Source organism: Armigeres subalbatus, chromosome 1, assembly GCF_024139115.2.
Source record: "Armigeres subalbatus isolate Guangzhou_Male chromosome 1, GZ_Asu_2, whole genome shotgun sequence".
In the NCBI taxonomy this organism is placed as follows: Eukaryota; Metazoa; Arthropoda; class Insecta; order Diptera; family Culicidae; genus Armigeres; species Armigeres subalbatus.
This window is the reverse complement of record NC_085139.1, coordinates 65,949,693-65,968,208: the sequence shown is the minus strand read 5'-3', so window position 1 is coordinate 65,968,208 and position 18,516 is coordinate 65,949,693. Positions and strand designations below refer to the sequence as shown.

The 18,516-nt window shown below is 42.9% G+C and overlaps 1 protein-coding gene across 7 annotated transcripts in view; it reads right to left on the bottom strand.

Moving 5' to 3' along the window:
* LOC134226523 (ankyrin repeat domain-containing protein 50) overlaps positions 1-18,516 on the bottom strand; it is a 69,072-nt gene that overhangs the window by 28,272 nt on the left and 22,284 nt on the right. Inside the window, exon 1 of one of the 7 annotated variants that reach the window (XM_062707372.1) lies at positions 8,629-8,700. The exons of the other annotated variants lie outside the window; for them this stretch is intronic. The gene's annotated coding sequence lies outside the window, so the exon portion shown is untranslated. Of the gene's footprint in view, positions 1-8,628; positions 8,701-18,516 lie in introns of those variants that run through there. 7 annotated transcript variants of the gene reach the window in all.

Sequence of the window (18,516 nt, the reverse complement as noted above, 5' to 3'; positions counted from 1 at the left end):
CTTAACCAGGATATTTTGCCACAGTACTTGGAATTTCCTAGTACTGTGGCAAAAACACGTTCCAAGTTGGAAACCGTGGAGAACCTTGAGGAGCTGCAATTTATCGTGTATTCAGCTGCAGTGGCTGTTGTAAGAACGTTGGGATTGCAAACGCGCCCACAAGGTGAGAGTGATGGACGCGCACGCCCCAAAGCACGAAAACCCGCGTGGATGCGACGTCTGGAGACCCGCATCGCCACACTGCGGTCAAAGGTTGCTCGATTGACGCAGTACAAGCAGGGGAATCGATCAACCAGGCTTGTGAGGAAATTGTGAAACCCACAAAACTCTGATCTCACCGAGGCGAACATAAGTGAGATCCTCGACACCCATGTACAGCGGTTGAGTGCTCTTGCTAAAAGACTGCGACGTTATGGAGAATGTTCGAAGAGGAAGGAGCAAAATGGAATGTTCAACATCAACGAAAGGGAGTTCTACAACCACATCCGAAACGACAAAGCCGATTTTGGCGAGGGCCTTCCGGAGATTGGAGAAGTCACGCAGTTTTGGTCCAATCTATGGGAGAACTCCGTCATACATAACGGCGATGGGGTGTGGATGGCAGAAGAAGAGCAATATTGTGGTGGAATTGGAGACATGACCGCTATCAACGTGACCGCCCAAGACATACGTGAGGCTACCCGGTATACCAGGAATTAAGCTGCACCAGGACCCGATTTTGTGCATAATTTCTGGTATAAAAAACTCACAACGGTCCACGGGCGGATGGCGGAATGCTTCAACACGGTACTAGATAACCCCGGGCAGCTACCGGAATTCATCACTAGGGGTGTCACTTATCTTCTGCCGAAGGATCGGAACACTTTGAACCCAGCCAAGTACATACCAATAACGTGCCTTTCGAGTCTGTACAAAGTGCTGTCATCGGTAATAGCGAGGAGCAGAACCATGACCGAGGAACAAAAAGGTTGTCGACGTAACACACGAGGCTGCAAGGATCAGGTCATCATTGATGCAGTCGTTGTTGGGCAGGCCACCCACAAGCAAAGAAACCTGAGCATGGCGTATATCGACTACAAAAAGGCATACGACTCAGTACCTCACTCGTACCTTCTTAAGGTACTGCAGTTGTATAAGATAGACCGTAACGTCATCAGGCTAATGCAGCACGCTATGGGGATGTGGAGCACATCCGTACACATTACCGATGGAGAAAAGGTGTTACGGTCCAGGACTCTCAGCATCAGGAGGGGCATATTCCAAGGCGATACCTTTAGTCCTCTATGATTTTGCCTTGTCATGAACCCTCTTAGTAGAGCACTCAACCAACACAACTATGGCTATCATTTGAAGAGTGGGGAAAGGAGTACAAACATTACCCACACCTTCTTTATGGACGACTTGAAGCTGTTTGCGGAATCTGTGGAGAAGCTGCACCAATTTCTGCGGCTTGTAACGGTATTCAGCAACGACATCCGGATGGAGTTTGGTATCGATAAATGTCGATCCATACATCTACACCGGGGTCACCTGGTGGATGCCGACAGTTTCCGCGTCAACGAACAGGAGGAGATTCGAAACATGGTTGAAGGCGAAACGTACAAGTTCCTAGGTTTCCTGCAACTGAAAGGAATTCGCCATACGGCGATCAAGAAAGAGCTGCAGGAAAAGTTCTTGTATCGTGTCAACGGTATTTTGAAGAGCCTCTTGTCGGCAACAAGGTGAAGGCGATAAACACGTTTGCTGTGCCCTTGTTGACATACAGTTTCGGGGTGGTGAAGTGGACCAAGACTGACTTGGAGGTGTTAGAACGAGCAGTACGAGTGGCGTTCACTAAGCATCGCATGCGCCATCCAAAATCGTCCATTGAGAGAGTCACCCTGCCACGTACAGTAGGAGGAAGAGGCATCACCGATATACAAACACTATGTGTTTCCCAGATCCAGCAGTTGCGAAGATACTTCGTGGAAGGCCAGAACCGTGTGTGAAGCTGACCACGGATTCAGTGCCCTGCATCTTGCGCAGGAGGACTATCAGCTGAATTGCGACATCAAATCTGTCAACGAGATGATCATATCGTGGAAGCAGAAGGAGTTGCATGGGACGCATCCCCTTCAACTGGAGCTGGATATATCGACAAAGTGGCGTCGAATACGTGGCTGGTGCGGGGTGAACTCTTCTCGGAAACAGAAGGATTCATGGTAGCCATCCAGGACCGGGTAATTGCGACGAAGAACTATCGGCACTATATATTGCACGAAAACGTGGAGGATCGCTGCAGGAAGTGCAATTCAGTAGGAGAGACGATCGAACATATCGTGTCCGGATGTTCAGCCTTAGCTGATTCAGCCTATCTCGGTCGTCATAACGAAGTAGCCAAGATTGTGCACTAACAGCTTGCTTTAACCAGTTTGTCGCTTACTACAAATATGTGCTTGTCCCGGTTCTGGAAAATAGTTTCGTGAAGCTGTACTGGGATCGCGAGATCATAACGGATGTCCTCATTCGTGCCAATCGGCCCGATTTTGTGGTCTACGACAAAAGGATGAAGCGGGTAACCCTCATCGACATTGTTGTACAGCTAGACCATAATGTCCAAACAACATTCTCCAACAAGATAACGAAGTACCACGACTTGGCGGAGGAGTTGAAGCAGATGTGGCAACTGGAGGACGTGCGTATAATTCCGGTTGTTATCTCAGCAACCGGAATCGTCCCGAAATCTATTCTGAGATCCTTAGGAGAGCTGGAACTATCTCATAACCTCCATAGCATCCAAAAGACAGTGGTTTTTTGAACTTGCAGCATCGTAAGAAGATTCCTGAACCACCATAACTAATACATCCGGTGCAAACGTTTATTATAGGATTTTAAGTCAACCGGCGAATGAGATCCACAGAGCCTAATCCCCTTTGGCATTCAGATTGCCCGGGGTAGGTGAAAATTCCCAGCACGCTTGCTGAGGAAGTGCCAAAACTCTATAATAATAATAAGAAGAACAGTATGGCGTAGCGTCTTGCTCGAGTTGTGGTTTGTCAGTGAGCATCTAACGGATGGCCATAGCTCCGTGTTACACGGAACAATAAGACGAAGACAAGAAAATTTATGTCAGATGAGCAAAGAAAGGCATAGATAGCGTGCATATAAACCACATCGCGATCCCCTAAAACAACTCGTACTTCCCTGTAGGGTTGGTTTACCTCGGGCCACAAGGGTTTCCAATAGTTGCTCCCTGGAGGCGTCGTTTTCCGAACAATACCAAACTAACTGATCGATGTCATCGTAACTAGGTCCGTACCTACATAGGTTGCTATCGACCAGGTTTATTCTGTAGAGAAGTGCGTTTAGTGAATAGTGATTAGAAATAAGCCTCGCACGATAATAAAGCCTCGACTTAAGTTCTCACCTCTGAACCATGCTCGCGCAGAAACTTTAGGAATTGTGGAAAATAGCCACCGTCTAAGTTCATTGTGTGACCTAATCATTTGCCAATTTTGAAGAGTACTCTGACGGACTAATGACTAATCGGAAGAACTCGTTGTTCGAGATTTGTCTATCATAAACTTCACCTTCCTGTGCGCCCACCTTTGCTGGAGACCCATACAAAGGTAATCTTGAATAATCTATCGACCAAATCACGCATCTGCTCTCTTTTAGTTGCAAGAAAGTAAGATGCGTGCTTAACTGGTTTCATCAACCGGAGTGCCACGATATAACTAAGACTATCCGAGAAGATGAAATAATGGTCTATGAGCTGATTGGAAATTAACCCCAAAGTGAAGTTAATCTCTGCCAGCTCAACAGCATAAACCGAACACGGGTCTTGAAGTTTTCGGAAGGTGGTTGAATTTACGTTGAAAACACTGAAGCCAGTGGATCCGTTAATGCTAGGAGAACCATCAGTGAAATATCTGTTATTGAATTTGACATGTTTATATTTTTCAGAAAAAAGGGAGTATATAGATATTTGCCGAAGGTGATCTGGTATTCCTTGAATAGCGTGTATCATGGACAGATCGTATTCAATGGAGGAACTGTATTTAATTAACTCGAGACCGGTTATAACATGGAAGACAAAGATCTGACGATATGTAGTTGAGATAGACTCACAGGTATCTTGACCGATGAACCAGATCAAGCATATTATCGAAGTTTGATCAGTAGTCTAAGTGAGAGCTCCCAGTAACGGTGCTTTAAAGGAGTTACTCCAGTAAGCACCTCCAGAATCATGTTATGTGTTGAATGCATACAGCCTCGCTTTGATGGAGCCTACTTGCGGATACATGCAGCTTTTTATAGAAGATTAACAGAGCCCACTGTCAAACCCCACCACATCCTAGGCAGGCGTCACAACTCGCAGATGGTCTGGGGAGGGATTGTCAAGCCCTTGGACATAGTCCCTGCTGCCTTCACTACTTAGCGTGTATTGAATGAGACCGAGTTTCCCGAATTGGACGCATAGTCGAATCACTCACAATATGACCATAAGGACATACCCAACAAACAATTTAAGCTGAATGAGCTAGTTTTTTGGCTGAAGAAAACTATTTTTGGTTGAATAAGTGCTCTGTGTTTCAATGTTTTTTGGGACAGTATCGTTATTGGCTGAAAATTCGTGTACGTAAAGAATAGATAGCTCAAGTCCTACTAAGTTGGTTATCCGTACCATTGTGCAACTTCTTGTCAATCACATAATAGCAACTACGAGTTATACAGGGGATGGACAAAATAATTAGGATAGGCAAATTTTGGGTAAAATTAGATGTGTTGTAACTATCTTAGTTTTCATCCGATTTTGACAATTCAGGCATGCCCGAACTAGAAAATTAATCCAGTTTGACGGTATGTCCACCGGAACCGACTATAATACCGGATCCGGAGATATTCCGGGTTTTTCGGAGGTAGGTTCAAAATCGTAAATTTGAGGTGGATATTAGGAGAAGTTGTGGTTACAAATTGAATAATATTAGTAATCACAAATGAAGTAGGGCTCTTGCTGATTGGAACCATATATTGAGATTTGGAATCGGACCAGAATCAAGTGAGATATGGCCATTTCTTTATAATCGGTTCCAATCGATACTTATCAAAGGAATCAGGCCACAAATTCTTTTGAATCTCGCTTTTTCATAGGTCGTCCACTATAATTTTATTCTAGAAGGCCTCTAATGTGTCAAGAATGAAAAACCAATTGAATAAACGGATCCTGGAGTCGCTGGGATGTCCCCGGGGAACCTGTGAATGGGGACATTTAAAATTTTAACATCAAAATCAGTCATTCGACGGCTCTTTTTTCATGGTTTTCGATCAGGAAGCGAAGTATGAATATAAAATGGTCAATTGACGGTTCTGACCGCTTCCAGGACCTACGGATTGGCCCGGGGGAACCTGTTGAAGGGGACATTTAAGTTTTAGCACCAAAACCAGTCATTCAACGGCTCTTTTTCATGGTTTCCGATCAGGAAGCGAAGTATGAATATAAAATGGCCCAATGGCGGCTCTGGCCACTTCCAGGATCTACGGATTGGTCCCGGGGAACCTGTGGAAGGGACATTTAGTTTTACCACCAAAACCAGTCGTTCGACGGCTCTTTTTCATGGTTTTCGATCAGGAAGCGAAGTATGAATATAAAATGGTCCATTGACGGCTCTGATCGCTTCCAGGATCTGGATTGGCCCTGGGGAGCCTGTTGAAGGGGACATTTTAGTTTTACCACCAAAACCAGTCATTCGACGGCTCTTTTTTCATGGTTTTCGATCAGGAAGCGAAGTATGAATATAAAATGGTCAATTGACGGTTCTAACCACTTCCAGGACCTACGGATTGGCCCCGGAAAACTGTGGAAGGGGACATTTTAGTTTTATCACCAAAACCAGTCGTTCGACGGCTCTTTTTTCATGGTTTTCGATCAGGAAGCGAAGTATGAATATGAAATGGTCCATTGTAGGCTCTGACCGCTTCCGGGATCTAAGAATGGATTATTTTATATTCATACTTCGCTTCCTGATCGAAAACCATGAAAAAAAAGCCGTGGAATGACTGGTTTTGGTGGTAAAATTAAAATGTCCCCTTCCACAGGTTCCCGGCCAATCCGTAGGTCCTGAAGCGGTCAGAACCGTCAATTGACCATTTTATATTCATACTTCGCTTCCTGATCGAAAACCATGAAAAAGAGCGGTCGAATGACTGATTTTGGTGCTTAAAATTTAAATGTCCCCATTTACAGGTTCCCTGGGGGCATCCCAGCGACTCCAGGATCCGTTTATTCAATTGGTTTTTCATTCTTGATACATTAGAGGCCTTCTAGAATAAAATTATTCAAAAGAATTTGTGGCCTGATTCCTTTGATAAGTATCGATTGGAACCGATTATAAAGAAATGGCCATATCTCACTTGATTCTGGTCCGATTCCAAATCTCAATATATGGTTCCAATCAGCAAGAGCCCTACTTCATTTGTGGTTACTAATATTATTCAGTTTTTAACCACAACTTCCCCTAATATCCACCTCAAATTTACGATTTTGAACCTACCTCCGAAAAACCACCATATCTCCGGAATCCGGTGGCCATAGTCGGTTCCATGGACATACCGTCAAACTGGATTAATTTTCTAGTTCGGGCATGCCTGAATTGTCAAAATCGGATGATAACTAAGATAGTTACAACACATCTAATTTTACCCAAAATTTGCCTATCCTAATTATTTTGTCCATCCCCTGTACGATTTAATGCTAATAGTCATCATAACAACAGTCCAGCCTACACCGTTAACATTATTACCATTGTAACCCGGTGCTTGAGCTTCGGTTGGTTTTTTTTTTCATTCCAGCTGCTGTGGCCTTGTTACTAAAGGTCTTTCTGGGTTATGGGATTCGTTTCACATCTATTCATCAGAAAAAGCAAAACATTTAATATTGGTCAGATTCGTTAGGCTTCAGTCTTAACTCTTTCTTCTTTTCTATACGCATCATACAACTAATTATTGTCAGGGTTAAATCTTTTCAAACTCTGTATGAAGACATAAAATGTGATATATCTTTGACAACTCAAGCTTTTGTACAAATCTGTGTCAAGCTCATAGAACATTTGCTCTCTACTGAGTCTCTCTAGTTAATATAGGACTGATATGTAAACATCTTCAGTATACCAGATATAATATTGTATGGCTGCTGCTGATGGATAAGCAGTGCAAACTAGTGGCACTATTTCTCCGCCAAATGAGATCATAATCTGTGTTGCACGAAACATGGACAGCACTACGAGGAACGGAAGCACTTACTTTTACATCACGATTGCCCGGTAGCGGTTGATTCAATGCGTTATTCATCGTGAAATTACATCCCAACCACGATAGTGCCTGCTCCAGAAGTGCTTCCCATTGGTTTATTCAAGCGGTATGTAGTAGTAGTCGCAATTGTGCATCAAGCCACTTAAATCACGGCTTTCTAAGAAATAAACTCAGTCTTTCGCGGAATGTATTTGCAATTTATCGAATGGCCTATGGGGGGAAACCTCTACCCAAGCTCTAGACCTAGGCTAAGTAAAACACAGTCACGACGAAAGCGTTAATGAGTGGAAAGCCAATTATCACTGACCACTCAACTGGTTGTATATCAGATTTCACAGCTCGCCAATGACCTGCTGTACCATCGTCATGCAAAAAATACCGAGAATCCGTCACTGCACCTAATAACCACGCGCCATGTCTGCCGTCGATTCTCCTTCGGAGTGAGCGTCGGTCGTCCCACATGACATTGAACCTGTTCTACGTTTTTAATGAATCGACTGCTTTGAGCGTGCTTACAGCGGCACACTAGGAGTTAACTTTCTGAAATCAGTATGGCGAAAGGCATCTAAGGTTCGATTTCTTCAAATTAAGCACTTTAATCGAAAAAATATTTGGTAGGCGTAGTAGCGGACACCATCCCTCATAACCGGTACCAAATAGTTTATCATGAAAAGTTCCTTGTTTTGAGAAAACCAGCGTTAGATGTCTTTCGCCATACAAATTTCTGGCGGTTAACTCTTGCTGGCTATTTTCGCATATACGATAGCGCCTGGAAGTGGAAGCGGCGAGTAGCAAATCAGCCACTGCCAATAATTCATTGCTTCGTTTTCGATAAATAAACAATGTCTGGTCGTCATACTACGGAACTATGCTTGCGGCCCTCCGTGAAAAGTAAGCCCGAGTATAGAACACGGAGAATGATTGGAGGCACTTGAGTTTCAGTTGAGCCACGAATGAACGATAGGATGTTTTCATTCCCAATGAATTATTGGCAGTGGCTGATTTTCTACCCGCCGCTGTCACATCCAGGCGCTATAATATATGCGCAAAATAGCCAGCATGAGTTAATCACCAGAAATTTGTATGGCGAAAGACATCTAACGCGGGTTTTCTCACCAGTAGGAACTTTTCGTGAAAAACTATTTGGTACCAGTTATGTAGGAAGGTGTCCGCTACTACGCCTACCAAATATTTTTTCGATTAGGGTGCCTATTTTCGAGATATTAACCATTAGATGCCTTTCGCCATACTGATTTCCAAAAGTTAACTCCTAGTGTGCCGCTGTAAGCACGCTCAATGCAGGCGATTCATTCGAAGCCATCGCCCATCAGCTGCTACCTTTGCGTCGTAGATGCCTGCCCAGCGAGTCATTGAAAAGAGTGAAATATCGATTTTTGGCTGTCAGCGGTGCTGCAAAAAAGCAAACAAAATATGATACATAGTGGTGCAGATAGGGAAGTTTCGTTGTATTCACTATTCGTGTACAGATATACTTTTCGCTTTATCTAACATTTGAGCTCGGAATGATGGAAGGGTAGAACTTTGTCTACTTGTTTGTTTTTTTTAAGTATTCTTATCGCAAACTTAAGAATGACCAAATATAGGAGCGTAACTTTGGGGGCAGCAATTTCTGTGTGAGCATGATATAAATGTTTGGTTTGGAAGAAGGATGTGGAAACAAACCTCGTGTTTTATCATTCGCTACATAAATTGACTCTTCTCATATAAAAAGAAGAGGCCATCAAATGGCTTGTCGTAACACGGAACCTTGCAAACCTCTGAAGTACGAACAATGATAAGAAAAATATACATACATTGAGGCAAACGATGCATCTCCAAGAAAGGTTCACTTTACACATTCTACCTCTCGAACAACAGCATGGGTTGAGCTTACCAGGCTTAAGAAAACATTTAAGCATCTACCTACAACATAGGCTGTTCTAACTCTTCATCAACGGCTACAGCTGATTTGCTTAACATGCACATAAAAACATGCAGGTGTCCCTTAACCTTCTGTCTGTGCTTACAGTTGTCATATTGACCCAAAATTGAAATTGCTATATTTTTTTAAAATATGTATCCAATTTTGGATTTTTTGGATGTTTTGAATTATAATTTAATCATCTTTCAGGGCGTTACCTAAGATTGAGCACTGGGCATGTACCTCACAGAGTAGGGTTACTATAAGGTATTGGAAAGTCTACAACCGGTTGTTGATAACAGTTGGATTGCCGCCGGGCTACCAATCATCCAAAAATTTCTTAGTTTGAAATTCGATATTCCTGAATTTTGTGAAGCATCACAGGGAGGCCTTGCAAAGTATACGGAGCAATCCAAGTACGAAGAAAGCCACCCACCTAGATTTCTATAATATCTGGTAAAACTACAGAATGCCAGATGCAAGTAAACTGTTATCCGCGGTGGTAGAATATAGCAGTGGTCACATAATGTAGACGTCCATTAGGTTTCAAATCAACTTTCAAATAAAGAACATAAATACTACTTTGAACTAGTTCGTAGTTTTGTGTTTTTGTTGATTTGAAATGTTAAAAAGTGATATATTCTTAAATTCATTAATATATTTTTGCCTTTCTCGTATACTAAGTATACGAAAAGGCTATATGATCACTCCAAAAACAATTTTTTTATAGAAGGCCCGGAGACCCATAGTGTTATATACCGATCGACTCAGTTCGACGAATTGAGGTGATGTCTGTGGGTTTTTTTTTCTTCCTAAGCAATGGAGGGGGAATCTGCTCAACAGACATCCTGGGTTGTCCAGGAAGTGCTGGGTTAGGGACCACCTCCAACAGCAAACGAGGGAGGCAGGACTACGCTAAACCGTTTCGATTGCCGCCAAGTCCAGAGTCCCTTCGGTACAACCAGAAAGTAATGCTTCAAAGGGGGGCCAGTGCACAACGCACCCTCGAGGTTAGCAGCGTGTCCTTGCAGCACCGAACATCGTGACTCGCTTTTTTTAGAACAACACCATGGTATCGTGCCAGCGCATTACCGACTTTCCAGGTGGCCTTACCACGCCCTATGTCCTCGGAAGGTGGGAAGGGTCGACTTCGTATCAAGATGATGCCGCGTGCACCCCAAATTGACCTCTCTGCGATAGTGTCTATTCTCCGACACACAGAGGGACTTGCCGACGCGGTGCCTACGCCTGCCCCAGCCTTGACGAGGACCCCTTTTCGTCCTCGGGCTCGTATCCCGCCCGGTTGACCGACGCCGCGAAAGCGACGATACCATGTTGTTCTTCGCGCGGCCACTTGTTCGATAAAAGGATCGAGTTCGACCACAGGGCACCAGTATGACCCATGAAGTCGACTCCGAACCCTTGGGCCATCTCTTATTTGCGCCAGAACTAGCCATCCTTGAGTTCACGCGCCACCTTCTGTGTAGCTCCGAGACGATTTGAACGATAGCCGATAAAACGGCGTTCCAGCCAACTTCATCTTTACACATCCTCCGAACTAGGTTGTCCGGGGTAGTGTGCAGACCACATGTGGCAAGCATGCAAGCGAAAACGTGGGCACCTGCGCACACCGGGCACTCGGGCGAGGCCGAGCAAGCCAGCTGCGTTACCTGCACTGTGATTTTGGAGCACGCTTAAACGCCGGGCACATCGAACCCCCCATGGGGTGCTTGCTGTTCGCAGCTTTGCTGGAACAAATTAAACAATTGGGAGGGTTCGTGCAGCATTCTGCCTTATCCATTCCGCAGCGTCGGCAGAGCTTGCTAATGTCAGGGCCTTTGCAGTCCCATTGCTTGGGCCCGGGTCCAGGCACTTTAAGCAAACTTCAGGTTGCTCGTATATGCTCACAGGGCACACCGACCATCTCACCTTGACGCTCCCTAACTTGACTACCTTGGAGGCGTCCGCTGCAGATAGCCGAACCAATGCTACCTGCGTGCGTGAAGCTTTTATCCGTGTATCGTTTTTGGCTTGATTATATGTTATTTTTATTCTCGTTAATTCGTTTAATGCGTGTAACCAAAAGTGCATTCGAAGCTCTTAAAAAGAAAAACATTTCTTGACAACGCCATCGGATACATCATCGACATCGTCGTGCTAGTTGAAACTACCGTCAAAGTGTCATTACCGTCTACGACATAGCATCCCGCTTAACGATGCGCTTTGGTTGCGGTAAATGCTCCCTACCCATCGGTGGACTAGATGAGAGTATAGATTGTGGTGGATGCAGTGTGTGATACCATTTACACTGTATGAATATGAACCAGTATCAGTGGCGTGTATGCGTCGATTTTGAAAACGTACTTTGGCTGTGTGATGACTGTCTGTCGTCATTCCGCAAGAACCATTCGCCGTCAGCAAAAGATGAGCCCAATGTGCTAGTACAAGATAAGGAAAATGAGGAGTGCAAAATCGAGCATATTGTTAGTGCACTTCAATCAGAAATGACGACATTAAAACAAAGTATTGCAGACCTACAGCAATCGATGAGCAGTGGTTGTCAACCGATTCGTAACAGAATGGCAAAACCGTTCACTTCTACGCCTCAAAGCAGTTCAAATCGCTTAGACTGGTCATCGAATTCAAATGATTCGGGTCAGCTGTTGAGAGGATCAAATGTAGAAAATATCTCCGTCGGCGTTCGTAAGTTCTGGATATTCTTTACTAAAGTGGCTAAACATGTTTCTGCCGATGCGATGCGCGAAATGGTATCCAATGCTTTGCAATCAACGGAGCAACTAGAAGTTGTGAAGCTGGTCCCGCGCTGGAGTAATTTGGAGGATCTGCGATATGTATCGTTCAAAGTTGGTGTAAACTGGAAGGACAAGGAAAAGGCGCTGGCAAAATCAACGTGGCCAACTGTTCTTATAGTTTGTTTTTCATCGTTAAATTGTTACATAATCGTTTTTCCAAGTTAATGTGAATTATTTGTATTAGATTAAGTAAACAATCATTGGGGCAACATTTGCCTGTTGATTGAGATCAAATAAACAAGAATACATAAGTGCCGTGACGAGCTCTTCGACTTCGGTGATCTCGTCCAGGTCTTCAACCCTTAGATTCACCTCCGTCGTGAGTGCCCTCACCTTGACCGTCTCGCCTAGGACTTCCTCCGCCAACTTCTTGTGGGCGGCGCCCTTTTGCGAGACGCCCCGCTTTAGCTCGAGGATCATCTCGCCCATCCGGGTACGTCTTATTCGTACGTCCGTCGTGATGACTAGGGCATCGCCCCTGGAGTGAATGGCGCCTACCCTAGACTTCTTGCTACCCTCATTCGCCTGGGTCTTCTTTTCGGCTCTTGACGTCTTCGGTTTCCTCTGGACCAGGGTCCAGGAGGCGTCATCTCCCTCTATTTCCCTGGTCTGGTGCGGCTGAGAGCTCTCAGCCTGCCGTAACCCCTTACCACCGTCTTTCCCGGGTGAACGGATCTTTCCAGGTTTTGGTACCTGGCCGGGGTTCAGCTTCCCAGCCCCACTAACCTTGTTCGGGGTAGTAACCCTCCGCGTTTTGGAGCGGCCCCGAGGAGCTCATCCCCTGGAGACTGATGAAACATCCGCTGCTCGAGTTCCATGTTTTTCAACGAACGTTTTCTTCACAGGGACCGACTGTTTAGTTCGATGACATTTACTTCCAGGGTGCAGCAGCCGTAAAAAGTGTAGACAACAACCTCCCGTGCACCATGTTTACGGTACTCGTCACTGAGTGGCGATACCGGCGTTTCTATCTGTGTTGTGATTTTCATAATTTTCACCATGAGCTCATGGAAGAATGGTAATTGGAAATCGGTAAAATGTATGGAAAAATCAGGTATTTTGCAAATTTATGGAAAATGGTTGTGTTTTAGAAGAAAGTAGAAAAAACGTAGTGTGCTGTGGCCGCGAACAGTCGTAGATTTTCACGACTCGTCATTTTTATCGAAAATTTATGAAAAGAAAATGTATTTGATGAAAAATTATGTTTCCCGGTCAAGTGCTCTCTAATGATTGGATAGTTTTTGTTGATCGCAATCCCTCTGTATTACGAGCAACGTCTATAAAAGGCTCTATCCAATCGATTTTTAATGCTACATAGCGAAAATGAATTTCACGGACATCGCGATACAGGTATGTTCCAGGTGAGTATAGGATGCGTATCAGCAAATATCTCTCGAACCGGATCCATTGAACCTGTGGTCTGAGGATGACAATATTATCGCAAAGAAGGAAAGCCGTGTTTTGTATGCAGTCGAAATCTTGATTGAAGTGCATCCTAAATCAAGCGTCACACCTGATGTCCAACCGAACATGTCCATCGCGATGCAAGCATGTCCCATCAAGAGCACATTTTTAAGGGTAATTTGATTCCGTGCGTTGGTTGCGGAAGGAGATGGTATGTATTTTTGGGACCAAAGTAAGTACCTATTTCACTATTTTAGCTATATCACTGAATATAATGCCGCGATAGGAGAAAGTTGTAAGAAAAAAGATTGTCAAAAAATCCTAAAGAAAAATCCGCTCAATAAATCACAAAATCATAAATTGTGTGGGAACGAACTCTTAGTAGAAGAATTGTACTATAGTGATTGGTGGAAATAGCTGAAGGTCTGATATATTTTTTCTACACTGGGCCCAGTCGTCCAATGAATGTCAATTAAACGCTCGGGCTCGAAGATCTTCCAATACGCAAGAGACTTCCACCTGGACTTTTATACATGGAACATTAGGGCGGACCAGCGAAGCCTTCAGCATAATGTAGGATTGGTATTTACTGGCATCGAGCGGCGGATCATCGGAAGATTAAAAACTTGATCACATCCGTCTTCACCTATGTAGATAAGGAGGCCTTAGTAATTTTCATTCAAAATTATTCCGCTGAGATCAAACCATTATATTTTTGCGTTGACAAACGTTTTAAGTTTGAATAATTTTAACAGACATAAAATCGTGTAGTGTCATTTCTCATTCTTTTGCATGATTCTATCTCAAGGGTACCATTTAAAACTAAATTTACTAAATTTTACTTTAAATTATTTTACCATTTTCATTTTGTGAATGGAAAATGGATGGAATGGAAATGTGAATGGAAAACTAACTGTGTTTATTAAAAAGGAAGGATGTGTTTTCTATTTTTCCTATAAGTTTCTATGCTTCTGCTTTGCTGAATAATTTTACGTTTCACTCACTTTTTTGTAACACTGTTATACCTTACTCAAATTTTCACCGCATTTTAAAGCACCTAAATAATTTATACTGTCAATTGCTATTATTAGCTCAAACCACTCAATTCGTTCTTCAAACCTTGAGCACGATAAATAGGTAACGGGCGGCGGCTGAGTTTTACAGTATGTCAATGTATTATTTGTCAAATCCTACTAGAACCGTATTTGTCAAATTCTTCTAGTATCGTCGTCGTTTGAGGCGTTAGAATTATTTTACGTTCAATATTTGTATTTCCTTTTGCCCAATAAGTGTACACTTCTTCCAGCACTTATTTCTAGACTTATTTCTAGAGCGTTATACAAGTGGCGTGGCTTTATAATTATTTCAAACTGAAACAGGCTTCCGAAAAGAAAATGCTCACAAATAATTTTAATTGATTGAAAGATTGGTTAATTTTGATATGGGGTAGGCGATATTTTAGCTCGACTCTAACGAATAAGGGTGAATTCGAATCCTAAAAAATAAACGTTTTGAGTGGGTATATAGATTCTTGAAGTTGCTTTTGCTTTCGAGAAATTTATTAAAGGTATACAATTATTGGAAAATCTTTCAATAATTTCAATATAAAATATTCCATCTTTGTACGCAAAGCAAAATTTGATTTACAAATTTATATAAATGTTGTATTTTGTTCCCCCAAAAAATGTTGTGATTTTATTAAAGCATACAGCCCCTATAAACACATAATAGCCCCATCTTTGCTGAATTTCCTATTCATTAGGAACAAACATGTGATTATGAGCAGTATGTTTGTTATAAAACGAGGTTGTTATCAGAACAAATAATACAGGTATTTTGGAATTGGTGAACTATTTATCGGAAGGATATAGATACTATAACATAATAATTTAACTTGATTAGGAAATAAATAAGGGGAAGGGGAGTGTAATAAACTTTCTTTTCTTTCTCGTTTCAGAGAGCGAGCATTGGCGCTTAAACCTAGGCTAATTATCCAGGGAAATTTAATATCTTTGCCTTTCTTAGCATGGTCACTTCCAACGTTCGTTCAATCTTATTATATCATTTGCTTATAATGATATTCCTAAACTATATCCCTACCCACCATCCAACTCCTTGACATCTATGAGGGCGTCGGTGAGTCGCTGGCCTCTCGTTAAGTAGATGTCATATCAACATTTCCTTCCCTTCCCTAGTAACGGAGAAGATGGGCGTGGCCAGCAATGGTAGCTTTCATGCTTTATCATTTTAGACCCCCAATTGGATTGCTATTAATTCCAAAATAGTAATCCATAAGCAGTTGGGGTAAGAAAGTTAAAGAAAATACATGACAGCTATCAGTATGCAATCTACGAAATACTCCGTTACAACGCAACGCAACGCAATGGTTGTGTTTTAGAAGAAAGTAGCGATAAGGAATGAAGTATGATGTGAAAAGATCCTGCACTTAGTTTGCACTGATTAGTAGTTTAGTGAAGAAATTTCGATTTTACTACCATTGAAAAAACGCCCATTCTTGCATTAATCATTTGACTGCTACCTTGTTGGAGCCGCTAAACGGCGTGTGTTGAATCACGGTCCGAGTCTCTCCTTCCACTGTTGAATCCGAATAATGCGGGATAATGTGCACAGAATGTCGGATAATAACCCGGTAAAAATTGTTCTCGAAAGCAAGCGGACGGGCACAAAGGAAACAAGGCGAATCGATCAGGTGGGAAACGAGTTGCGGACCCACAGTAGACTGCGTGATTGGCAACGTGCATCTGTGGACCGTGTTGCATGAAGACGACTTGTATGTCCTGCAAAGGCCACTCCGGTCATAGTCTGAATAAATAAATAATAACAATATTAGTTCCCTAAACTCGCCCTTTTGTATGGAATGTTGTTGCACAATGCAAAATTTGTCTTCACACCAGTATTTGAAATTTGATTACAGCTGTTATGGTAAGTCGAATAAAAACTTGATTCGTCATACAAGCAGATGATTGTTTTTCATTTTCTTAAAATTTCAATCTTAATGACATTCAAACAACATAAACCAATAAACAATTGACTACCAAAGCTACACTATTAGTCGTCAATTATTCAGTCAGTTTAGATTTTAATTTAAATTCCACTCATTCCGAACCATTCAATTAAGCTGCATTCACATCGACTCCAACGTCACGTACTCGCTTGATTATTGATGTTATAAACAAAGCATCCAATAAACACATTGAATTGGGGTACCAGTTATTCTAGGTTCTGACCACCGCAAACAGCTTAGGCGCTCTGATTTCAATCGCTTGATGACACATAATGCAGTCGGACTAACTAATATTGATTCTTTTGCTTATATGCCATCGTTTGGATATTTACTTTCAAGCTGAACTAAACCGATAATCTATGTATATATCTACGAATCTAAAACCACCGCTCGGTGTGACTGCTGTTGAAGCACTTGCACACCGCATACCGGTTCGGAAACTAGCTCTGAAAGTTCCACACCAAGGGACTCAAAAGGTGGGTAATATATTCGAAGATGCCATCCACCAAACGCCGCACATCTGAATCAGGTCACGTGTTCGGAAACATCAACAATCAACTCTTACTGCCGAGCACGAATCGATTCTTTTACCCGTCCGTCTCTCGTCGCCTGCGTTGTCACTGACTATAGGGGCCAGTCTCGTCTCTATCTGCACGGTGTGGTATGCCCCACATTCATCTTCTATATCTGTGTAGCAGGAGAGCAGAGGATGCATTCACAGCTAATCTATACATCACCTAGTTATGCAAACTATGGGCGCGTGTCTTCTCTTCCATATACTGACACTCTGTTGATGGGGTCGGTTCTTATTTCGCCGCCGATAACCGACATCGTTATGTCGTTCAGAGTCGTTAGTTCTGGCTCGTTTGGAGAGCGGTATGCCATAAGGCAGTTTGCTGTCAAGGGGAACCAGAGGTACTGGTTTGAAACACATTAATCATATTTATGATGTTCAAATGATCCAAATGTTACAACATATTACCTGTTATAATAGTTTAACGAACCAAATTCGGTTTAATAAGAGTTGTCTGTTCACTGATGTACGATGTTCACGTTCAGTTTGATGCTGAAACGATGTTGGTTGATTGCCAATTTATAGAACATCATCACCAGTTCGAGTTTCTTTTTTTTTCGAAACTCTCTGAAACTCAAAGACACTTTTTCTACGTTTTACGAGCTATAAATTTCAAAATAATCAGATATGCATCCGACTGTACGGGACCGAGATCAAAGAACGATCAACGCACCACCACCGGTAGAGCGAAAGTTAACACCTATTTATCCACGACGCCTGCCGCTATTGCCACCGGATCATTCTCGGTTTAATGTTTCTCTTCCTTTCGTCATCAACGTTCGTTGGCCCAGCTGAGTTGTGGGCCCGGCCTATATGTAGTTATCCAATACCCACTCGCTGGCATGACGGCTGATCGGCGGACGTCTTCTGCGTGATGATGTTTTGATCGACGGCCGATGCTGCTGAGTGTGATTGTTTTCGCGTCGATACCAGCTCGTCACTGGTCTGGCTGAGCACTGGGGCATAGATGCCTTCCGAGGTGATTAGTGTGCTGTGATGCGTGCATTATGCCTATTGAATAGCAATTACGAAATGCTGGAGAACGATTCGAATTGTTCGACGGTATATTGAAACCCTTGTTCGGTGAGCGAGATAAAGACCAGCTGTGACAGCGATGATGAGTTTTGGCACGTGGAGAAAATTTGGGTGATAAAAATGTCTTGAACGTGAGGCACGACGTTATTGATCCAAATTCATACATATTCAGGCAGTTCCATGTGTCTCCGATGTTTGCAGAATTTGTCGTTGCATTTCTGTCGTTGCATCGTTGCATTTTGAAAATAATTAGACCCGTAATTTTTATTTAACCAATTTTAAGATAGGGCGGCCACAAAAACGTTTTCAATAATCCTCTTTCTTAAAAAAATTCTATCCAGCTCTTTACGCTAGCCATAAATTTCATAAGGGGTTATTCAACCATGACAGATGCTGTGTACATTTTTTTTTATCGAATGATCAAGGTAGTCGTGACCAAGATGAATACACCACT